Source organism: Vicia villosa, linkage group LG7, assembly GCF_029867415.1.
Source record: "Vicia villosa cultivar HV-30 ecotype Madison, WI linkage group LG7, Vvil1.0, whole genome shotgun sequence".
NCBI classification, from domain to species: Eukaryota; Viridiplantae; Streptophyta; class Magnoliopsida; order Fabales; family Fabaceae; genus Vicia; species Vicia villosa.
In genome coordinates this window covers 96,314,004-96,324,059 of record NC_081186.1, presented here as the reverse complement: position 1 = coordinate 96,324,059, position 10,056 = coordinate 96,314,004, and the positions used below count along the sequence as shown (strand labels likewise).

Sequence of the window (10,056 nt, the reverse complement as noted above, 5' to 3'; positions counted from 1 at the left end):
TAAAACCACGGTTTCAATTTAACGTTTAGCATACAATTTTGGTTCAAGGTATAGCCACGGTTTGGTTATGACCACAAATTTAAAACTGTGGCTATATTTTGTATGTTTTAAACCATTAATCTTGTCACGGTTTATTTCTGTTCCATTACATAAAAATGCCATTATAGAACTAATTTTTTAGACATTAATGATTAGAATCTAATTACAAGCAAATTAACATTTACGTCAAAAACAAAATATTCACTAAGAAATGACGTTACGTACCCACTAATAAGTTCGATAAAATATAGATAATTAAGTTTTGATGTCTTCCAAATTCAAAATCATGGGATTCAAAACAAGCGCTAAATTATACACTTAAAAACAACAAAAATCCATTGACAAAACTAACTCTATCTTTCCTCTTACAATTTGCACCACCAAACAAACTCTTCCTAGAAACTGGACATTTGAAAATAAAAAGAAGTACACATGAGCTGAATCTTTCCTCTTTCCTATCCAAGAATTTGATGTAGCTTTAAGTGGAGCCGGCTAATGACTGAAGTAAAGCTACTGCATCTCCAGCATCCTTTGTTGTTACCAATGCTGGACCTACAGGACACAATCATATATAAATTTGTAAAGGTGTAAGCTATATAACATGTGCAAGTAATTTAGGAATTCAACCTGTAAGATATGTTCTTTTTCTTCCCAGTACTACCTCGCTTCTCTTTCTTCCCCTATAGCTACATCACATGCAACTGCCTTAGCACTACCTCACTACCTAACCGCTACGATATCATACCAATTCTACATAGAGAAACTAAATGAAACAACTAGCTCAATCAATAAGTCAACAAACATTCCAACTGCTCATATGCACAAACCATAGACAGTATCTTAATCTAACAAACAACAACAGCAAACCCAGAAAATTGTACAATTCATTTTCTTATTCAAATTTAAACAATCCAAAAACATCAAATCCCCAAATAAAACAACCAATACCCAAATTTTTCCATAAAATGAATCATAAACGTGAAGAAAAAAAAGAGAAAAATGGATTAACCTGTAAAGTTCTTCAAAACTGAGACCACTAGCATTATGATTATAAATCTCATGAATCGCATCTTCAAGAATCTTCCATGTTTTGTCTGGCATATTTCGGATCCATAACCACCCTGTGTTTAAACGCCTCTATCTGAAAATTCCTCTTCTTCTGGTTATTCATTCTCCCCCTTTTCAATAAAAATCCCAATTCCTACAACCCAGAAGCAAAAATCACAACTTTCTTCGAACCCAAAGCCAAAAATCACATAAAAGAAAAATAGTTTGAGAGCTTGATCTGAAGAAAAAATCTTTGAATTCGTATTGAATGATTGATAAAATATGTTAAATGCATACATGATAATTAGAGTTAATAAAGAATCAACAAACAAACTACCTTGTATTATATTACAGTCTTGGCTCTAACTTCAGTATTAGATTAAGTAAGTTAAATGATTTGATCTTACCTCTGATCCATAAAATTCGATGAGATTCGCTTGACTAAATTGTTCGAGAAGGAGACAAGCACATGATCCAGTTTCTTGAACATAACTCCCATTCCTTTGCAACATAATCATAACAGAAGCGTCACGCGCTGCGGATGGATTTGAGAGAAAAATGGGTTGTGATATGCCACCATATCCTTGATAAGTGAATTCTTTCATACATGAAGCCAAAAAATAGATTCCAACTGCCCATAGATTCCATTTATATAATAGTTTCCAACTGCTTATTAATTTTCTGCATTTTCAAACAATATCCAGTATCAAAAAACAATATGATGATCCATGCATGCATATCATCTGGTTATATGAATCAAAATATTTTGAAAGCAAAGAATCATTACTCAACCTATACCCAAATGCCGTCTAACTGAAACATGCAATCTAAAAAACATTCATTATATATGAAATTAATTAGTATGTGATGATGATGATACTCACCTTAGTCTAGCAAGATGATGATGATCAAAGTCTAGCAAGCTTGCAATTGTTCAAATGCACAACCAGTAGTTCCTAAAAAATAAAGATTAGTAATAGTGTTAGATTATAATATTCCAGCACTCTACTTATCATTCACACCCATTCATATTTCTATATGCCTTTTTCTTACCCAAACCATGCTTAAAAAATAATATCAACCAATACCAAAAGAGTCTTTTCCTATCAAGCTACAAATGTGATAGTAAACTAAATTAATCAAATGCAGAATATATAACATTACCATAACACAAAGTTCCTTCATTGGACCCTGTTTTAAAAATCTTTAGTCAGAAGCAGAGAGAAACCATACTTCATCAAAAGTTTCTACCATTTATACTCCACATACTTCATTAGTCTAAAGTGAACTTCATCAAAAGTTTCAACCAATTATGCTTCACATACTCTTTTGATTCAAAGTACATGTGCAAGATAATGAAATTTAAGTATTACGTATGAATAGTAATAATTTATTACGAATTCCTTCACCGCTGAAAGCGATACTCCTCTGCCACTGCTGCAGTTTTCAAAGAGCTAATTAGTCATAACAGAGTACAATCAATAGTAATAATTTATTACGAATTCCTTCACCGCTGAAATACTAAATAAATACCAAAACATCAGATTCTATGAAAAAGTATTAAGTAGATTATACATATTATACATTGTTATAAACGAATTTCCAATCACCACATTAGACAAATTCATCCAACTTCTAATAATCCTACACCATAAATAAATGAATCTTTAGCATAATTAAATAGATGAGTTCGATTCATGACAAAACAATACACAAATAATACACAATAGTGTTGACAAAAACCAATGATTGAGTAGCAAAATCAATAGACAACAATAGTGTTGACATATCCAGAGTGTTCAGTAAGAGTGTTTCTCAGCTTACAGTTCGTCAGATTCCAAACCTTCACAGTTTTATCCCATGAAGCAGAAACAATCCCCGGCTGCAAAGTGCTAGGGCTGAATCGAACGCAGCTGACCCAATCGGAATGAGCATCACCGTCCTGGATAGTATACTTGCACTCGCCGAGAGTGTTCCAGAGCTTATGGTGCGGTCACGAGATGCAGACACGATCTGACGGTTGCCAATTAAGAAAGCCATAGAGAGAACATCTTTGGTGTGGCCAACAAATCCGCGAGCGGAGGTTCCGGCGTTGAGATCCCAAAGACGGAGCTCACCATCCCATGAACCAGAAAGAGCAAACTAACCGTCGGATGAGAGGACAACATCCTGAACGAAATGAGAATGACCGGTGAGACGGCGGTTGGGGACACCGTAGGTCTTGTCCTCCTTGGTATGGCGCCAGAGGATGATGGATTTGTCGCGGGACCCTCAGCCATGGTTGCAGTGGTGAAGAGATGTGAACCTGCTATAGTGAAGCAGAGAGTGCTTTCACAGCGGCGTGAGGTGTGAGAGAGATTTGTTGTTAGGGATTTGAATCAACACACATCGGCGTGAGGTGTGAGAGAAATTTGTGGTTAGGGTGAGAGAAGTTGAAATGAGAAGAGACGTGAGGTGTGAGAGAGATTTTAGGGTTTGGAAAATCTGAAGAAAGGAACTGATTCGGTGGTAAAGATGTATTTACCTTATCAATTTTTTTTATATTTTTTTAATTAAAAAAATTTAGAAAAAAAATAATTATGAGAGGGAAACTAAAAAAAGAAGAGGGAAATTTTGGAGGGATATATTTTTTTGGATTTGGGCCACAGTTTGAAGTGAAAATTATAAGGCCGCGGTTTTCCTTTGCGGCTAAAAATATCTGCAGTTGTTTAACCGTGGCAATTGAAGTAAAGGCCACAGTTTCATACTCCGGATTCAATATTTTATAACATAACTCTACGCTTTGAAAACCCTGGCCAAATCATATATGTGGCCACAGTTTCTGAGCCGTGGAAAATTTTAGCGTGGCCTTAGGCCAAAATTGTAGTAGTGACTTATGCAACCTCACTTGCAATTGCATAAAACATTTGGAACTCCCATATCTGAACCAACTACATACAGAAGGCTTCTAGGTCGTTTACTTTACCTCAATCATACTCGACCTGAAATTGCTTATGCTGTAAGTAAATTGTCCCAGTTCCCTGAGGCCCCATGCAGATAAGCATATGTTGGTTGGCATTCACATATTGAAGTATCTCAAGAACAATCCTGGGCAAGGCCTCATTTTCAAACCCACCTCTACAGTGAAACTCACTGGTTTCTCTGACTCAGAATGGGGTGCATGCCTAGACACTAGAAGATCCACTTATGGTACATGTTTCTTTCTTGGTGACTCTCTAATCAGTTGGAAAAATAAGAAGTAAGCTGTAATTTCCAGATCCTCTTCTGAGGCTGAGTATTGGGCCCTTGCTCGTGCTACATGTGAAAGTGTTTGGTTATTGTCACTTCTCAATGATCTCTAGATTTCAATTGCTATGCCTATTATTCTATACTGTGACAACAAATCAGCAATGCACATTGCTGCTAACCCTGTGTTCCACGAAAGGACCAAACACATTGAAATCGATTGTCATGTGGTTCGTGAAAGGGTCTTGAATGGAACTATTCACCTCATGCCAGTCTTCACTCAAGAACAAGTAGCAGACATCTTCACTAAATCACTGCATCTTGGTCCCTTCAATCATTTACTTTCCAAGCTTGGATTGATTGACATTCACTTCAACTTGAGGGGGGTTGTGAATGATAGTACATGCATGTAGTATATCTTTTAATAGGAAACAGAATTGTTTCCCTTTGAGGGGGGATTGATTGACATTCAAAATTGTTCCTTGCTAGAGTGTTCAAACCAAGTAGTATATCTTTTAATAGGAAACAGAATTGTTTCCCTTTGTTTAGTTCCGTTCAACGCGCCGGCGTTCACGTTTCCGGTGCTGAGAATTTACCTTCCTTATGACTCCGAATTAGGAAACATAATTTGTTTAGTATAGTTGTTATTTGTTGAGAAATTGATATATTGAAATCAAAATTTTGAGGTTAAATAGGGACTGTTTTGATTTTGGTATGTGTTGAAAGAGTATTGTGGTGTACTTTTCGTTATTATCGTCTCCACAGGGATTATTGCGATATCACCGCCGTTCTATAGCCTATTTTGTCTTGAGTTAATGTTACTTTAAAGTTGGGTTTGCAAAAGATCATTCAACACTTTTAGTAGCAAAGAGTAAATTAATGAAAGTTCTAAGTTAAAGAAAATGTATCAAGATTCGATTTCATCGACCTAAGTTTGTATGTTTCCTTATAAATAGATGCTTATGAACTTGCTAACGATCAATATAATTACGTATCGACACCTATATCGTCCGTGTCCGCAACGATATAGTCAGATTTACCGTATTGTTTAACCGACGATTTCTCCACCGTTTAAACAATACAAATAACGTTTTAAAACCGATACTTAGTAAACGTCAAACTCTAAATCCATGTCTGCAACTTATAGTTTGAAAGATGATGAGTTAGGTCTAGATACAAACATTGATGTCTCAAACATTTATACCAAAGAAAAAGCTTTAATAAACAAACTAAACCATCTATATTGATCATAACTTGTTCATACACATATATTCACAAGAAAAACATACAAAAGGCTAGGAAGATTACATCTTATCTTGATACAAAAGGTTTTTAGCTATCCATGAGAATGGTAGCTTGCATAAGAAGGAAAGGATGAAGATCAACAAGCATCAAAGGCGATTAATCGACGATCAAGGCTTTCAATCTTCAATTCTATGTTTGCTACAGTGTATATTGCTCTTGTTTCTCTCCAAAATATCTCTCTCTCTCACAAAAGTGATCTGGCCCATAAACAAATAAACAAAGTTTCGCAGACCGCGCTTAGCGCGGTACAGCCCGCTAAGCGCGCTATCATTAATTGCTTAAACCGCCCAACCGCGCTAAGCGGGCTCCAGACCTCGCTTAGCGCGGAACTCTCTGCCAGAACTTCCTTCTTTTCTTCAAAAGCGCGCTTAGCGGGCTCAACCTCGCTTAGCGCGCTACCTCTTTTCAGCAATCCTTGGCTATGGTCTTGGAACATCTTCAAAACGCCTTTTTCCATGGTCCAAGCTTCCAATTATCTATAAAAACTACAAAATCCAACATAGATTGCAAAGATAAGAACTATTCAACAATAATTTAAATATAAGAATAAATATATACCAAATGACAATAAAATACTACTATTAACCACGAAAAGACTTGAGAGTTACCAAAAATTACCTAAGATATTTACACAAATTGGTAACTAACAACTCTCCCCAACTTAAACCTTTGTTTGTCCTCAAACGAAAACAAACACAAAAACAATCAACAAGCAAAACCAAGAGAGCACAAGCCAAGACAAGAACAAATGGGTGGTTCAAATTCCATAAGCACACAAGCAACATCTCACCCTTGCTCAAATAATACCATGCTTGAGATACTAATACTAAATGCACAATTGATGTAAACAGCTCCTAAAACAAAATAAGTTCAAAATTGAATCACAACCTACACACTTCTCTAGTAAGAGACAAAATTGAGGACCTAACACTCACACAACAATGTCGCCAACATCCAGAATTAATTATGCATTCATCTACACAACATTTATATAAAAAAAACGTAAAAGCAAGAATCACAAAGACTTTAGGGTTGAAACTTGGGTTGGTTAACAAGGAAGTGTCATTTCTCAAGGCCATTGAAACAAAAGGGGGCAATTCTTAAGAGAACATTCAAATCATGATTATATCCACACATCCTTATCAACCGATCACACAATTTTATTGCTCAAGAGTTCATCTTTTTATTTTAAAGGAACTAGCTATATACAAAGCTCTTCTATTTTCCTTTTTCTTTTTCTTTTCATTCATTTTCTCTTTTTTTTTTTTTTCTTTCTTGAGCAATTATTTATTTTCTTCTACACACCAATACAACCAAAAATTTTTATTCTCCCCAACTTGAATATTACCACCACATAATCATGAATGCTCCCTATTCTAAGGTGAAAAGGAATCAATCCTAACCATATTTCATGGTACTTTTCAAGGTTCAAAGAAAGTCATCAAGATTCAAATCAAAAATCGGCAATTATACGGCATGACATGATACCGATTGAATCTTGGCAAAATGGCTCAAAGTGGTTAGCAAATACTCACACACTCACCGGGTAGGTTATATTTGGACGAGAAGTTATACTCGTAATGCGAAACAAAATGCTTTGATCACTTTCATGCTTTACATAATTAAAATAAAAAACGCAAGATTAAACATAATAAACACGAGTTAAACGCACATTGTTGGTAACCACAAAATAATATATATATGTACAATGGAAAGGCTCCTCACACTAGTTTTAGAACTAAAATGATTCATTATTGAACTATATTTGTTAAAGAAAATATGACATCTCATTTGTACAATTACAAGCATCTCATTCATGGTATATTAAAGGAACGGTAGAAATGTACCTTGCACGTACTAATTTCACACTATATCATCACCGCCCCAATTGGTTGTAAAAGCTTGCTTCATCAAAGGAAGCACTTTCACAAGAACAACAACAAAAATTTTAAAAAAAAACACAATTGCATATGTATATAGAAATAAAAGCAATTAAACTAAAAACTTAATAAATTAAAACAAACACCAACAGGTGTCAAAATATCCAAAAAGGCATAGCAATGCCTAAGGTTCACAATACCTCATCCTATAAAAGGACGGAACAAAACATAACAAAGCTAATAAAAAAAACTAGTACTAAATATACTATAGCACTAAACATAAAATATAAAACTACTCATCCTCATCATCTTCCACATTCTCATTCTCGCCACCATCTCCCTCCTCCTCAGGAAATGGACTGACCTCAGGCCAATTAGCATAATCCACCAAATCTTGGCGAGAACTCCACGGATGAGCCACATGGGGCTCCATCATCTGCAACCTCAGCTGAGACATAGCGTCATGCATAAACATGAATGCTCTCTGATGTGCCATATGAAATGCCAAGTTCTCCTCTCTATCAGGATCACTACGGCGGCGAGCAGGGCGAGCAGCAGCAACAGGAACAGCAGTTAACCTGGATAAACAATAACGCTCAATAAAAGTATCATCAATAAAAGTGTCAATGGACATAAGCCCCTCAGAAGGAATCTGCACTCTAGCTTTCCTGCACAGATTCATGATCAAACCAGGGAATATCAACTTGCAGGGAGCACGATCACCATGGCGAGTTCCACTCAAAGCAACCATCTTCAGCTCATTCGCAATTATGCGAGTAATATCAATCGGCTCATGCTCAATCATACGAGCAACCAAAGCAGCAGACTCAGCAGGTAAAGAAGAAGTGTGACTCCTAGGCCTCAAATTATGAAGGACCACAGACATGAGAATCTGAGCATTAGTAGACAACGACTTCCTAGAGAATTTCTGGGGCTGTTGTGAAGGATTAAGATCATAAGACTGCCCAGCCGAACACAAGACCTCCCTCAAATGCTCCCAATCGAAATTACCCCTTGCTAGTTGCACATGATACCCACACAGCTCACCATCCTCAAAAGGTAATTGAGTTCCAAGAAACTCACGGATAGCCTGACGAGAAAAATCAATTTCCTTACCACGCACCCAAGTTTTGAACTCAAAGGGAACACCTTCAACCGGAAATTCTTCATTTGGAACGGCATTAGCATAGAACTCTCTTACAATCTCCAAATGAAACTTAGGTGCAGGCTCACAAAGTCTAAGCCAACCATACTCCTCAATGGTGTGATGACACCACCCATAGGTTCCCTCAGGATTGATCCTCACAATTCTCTCCGGCCACCATGTCCTAACCTCTAACTTCTTGTACCTCTCCTCTTGGACATGACTCTTGAACCGGTTTTGATTAAACGGAATAGCCCTAGGTGCTTGAGAAGAACTGCCACCTTCGGTTCCGGTCTTTCTTTTCTTAGAGCCCAGGAATTTTGGTCCCATCTGAAATAATTAGGAACACGGCACCACAAAACCAACATGTTAACACAATACATAACAGAAATTAAACAGCCACAGCAAGACTTAAAGTAAAAGATCACTCCCCCTGCATCAAACAAAAACAGGGAGAAGAGGGGATTTTTCTGAAATCCCCAGACCGCGCTAAGCGCGCCTACCGCGCTAGCGGGCTCTGCGATTTGCAGAAAAAATCCCCTGCGAAACAGGGTTTCATCCATGCATTTCCAGCACCCAAATATGATTCTAAACAAACACAAAGCACTGGAAACCAGATTGAATCACTAAGTTTTCAAAACAACAACCCTAACCACAAAATTTCTATTCCTAAACTAAAATTAAACCCTAATATATAAAGCAAGCATAAAGACATAGCAAAGGAAATGGAGAAATTACCTTGGTGATGATGAAGGAGAAGAAAAAGCAAGGAGTTAGATTGCTAAACAACACAAAAATGGAGAAGCAAAGAGAGGGAATTCTTTTAGAAGAGCAAAATGAGGGAAATGAGGCCACAAAACCTCAAAACCCTATTTTCTCCATTCAGAACGCGCTGGGCCGGGTCTAACAAACAAAGGCCCAAAATTCAAAAAAAAAAAAAATTTCTCTGAAAACTGACCCGCGCTAAGCGGGCTAAGGAGCGCGCTAAGCGCGCAACTCTCTGGAACTAAGGGTTCAAAAATCATCAAAGCGCGCTAAGCGGGCTAGAGCGCGCTAAGCGGGCTTAACAGAACACAGAAAAATTTTTTCTTCTACCAGCAAGTGTAACTTTACCGGTAGACTGATTTTGGCTCGACCAGAACGCAAAAAACATAAACGGTAAAAAACACATAAAACAAGCTGAATATTTACAAATTGGGGTGCCTCCCAATAAGCGCTTTGTTTAACGTCGGTCAGCTCGACGGTCAAAGGCAATCAAGGATCACCAAACGATAAAACACAAGTTTCACGATTAAAATCGCTTCCTCGATAAACCTTCAACCTCTGACCATTAACTACCCATTCTTGCTTTGATTTTTGGTCCTCTATCACAATAGCCCCATGGCTTCTAACCTCTTTGACCAAAAACGGTCCGGA

The 10,056-nt window shown here is 37.1% G+C and overlaps 1 pseudogene; it reads right to left on the bottom strand.

The window, feature by feature from the left end:
- Positions 1–273: 273 nt before the first annotated feature.
- LOC131619776 (small ribosomal subunit protein RACK1-like) lies at positions 274–4,522 on the bottom strand (annotated as a pseudogene).
- Between the last annotated feature and the right edge of the window lie 5,534 nt (positions 4,523–10,056).